The sequence below is a fragment of the Austrofundulus limnaeus genome, unplaced genomic scaffold (genome assembly GCF_001266775.1).
Source record: "Austrofundulus limnaeus strain Quisiro unplaced genomic scaffold, Austrofundulus_limnaeus-1.0 Scaffold3144, whole genome shotgun sequence".
NCBI classification, from domain to species: Eukaryota; Metazoa; Chordata; class Actinopteri; order Cyprinodontiformes; family Rivulidae; genus Austrofundulus; species Austrofundulus limnaeus.
This window is the reverse complement of record NW_013955546.1, coordinates 5,683-6,832: the sequence shown is the minus strand read 5'-3', so window position 1 is coordinate 6,832 and position 1,150 is coordinate 5,683. Positions and strand designations below refer to the sequence as shown.

Genomic DNA, 1,150 nt, shown 5'->3' with positions numbered 1-1,150 from the left:
TGATAGAGTCCTGTTGCTTCCACTGTGGAGGAAATGTTACTGTCCAACCTTGAAGACCACCAGAAGATCTGAACACATTTCTGAAAACAACAAAGGCAGCATTTTGTGTCATCAATATCTTATCATGAATCTACAAATAAGTTGTGTGCATCCGTCTTCCTTTACCTGAGTAAAGCCATGTCGTCATCACTTATGTTTTTGTAACGTGATAGGGAGTCATATATCCGGATCTCTCTCTCTCGCCAAGCATGTTGTCATTCATAAATTTCAATATTTGATATAATTTCTGCCAAATTATCTTAATAGTTACACTTATTTAATTTCTAGTTTTGCTTTGTTTAAATACTCTTTGTAAAAGGAAACATTTTATAGAATAGATTGGTATGTATAAACTTGTGAAAACTATCTAAAATGCTTTTTGATAGCTCACCCAGAGAATGAAATGATTCCCAGTCTCAGGAGAAGAATGACCCACAATCCTCGGAAAGTATATTTTTCCACATTGCTTTAAGGTAACAAAAAAGAAAATTAATTTATATAAAAAATGCCAAATGAAGATATTATTATTTTTAATAATTAATGTATCATTAATATTTTCAATAATTGTTTTTTAATAAAGTAGGACTTACTGGTGTCTGCTTCACAATCTGATCTCGGACAGTTCCATCTTTGGTCCACTCACGGTGCCATAAAATGAAGTCAAATGTACCCAGGGAAGTACACTGCAAAATTACAGCACATATTATCTTTAACAATGCCAACTTATTTTTTCATTTATAAAATGACTTTTCAATTTACCGTATTGTCCAGTGCCGCCAGTTGTGCTACTCGATAGTTGACAGCCTAAAATTAAGAGATATACATTAAGACCTCTGTAATAGCAATGGAAACACAGGGATAGTTACTTAAACAAAAACATTTAAGCAATACTTACATCATATGTCAACCACGGCATGACCAATGAAGATTCTTCTAATAAATCTGAGGTGCACACACTGGTAATGTCTTTGATTGACAAAGGAAATCGTCTCCTGGCAAATGCTAGGACTTCACTTTCATCCCGTTGCCCAGACAGCAAAGTCTTCCGTTTTGCCTTTCCGCATATGTTATAAATAAAAGAATCATTATTTTAAAAAAAAGCAATATATAT

The 1,150-nt window shown here is 33.4% G+C and overlaps 1 long non-coding RNA gene across 1 annotated transcript; it reads right to left on the bottom strand.

Annotated features, from left to right (window-relative positions):
- Window positions 1–12: 12 nt before the first annotated feature.
- On the bottom strand, window positions 13–766 carry LOC106511732 (uncharacterized). The gene is made up of 3 exons (XR_001309551.1): window positions 630–766; window positions 431–505; window positions 13–80 (listed from the first exon to the last, which is right to left on the bottom strand). It is a non-coding gene; the product is annotated as an uncharacterized LOC106511732 (long non-coding RNA).
- Between the last annotated feature and the right edge of the window lie 384 nt (window positions 767–1,150).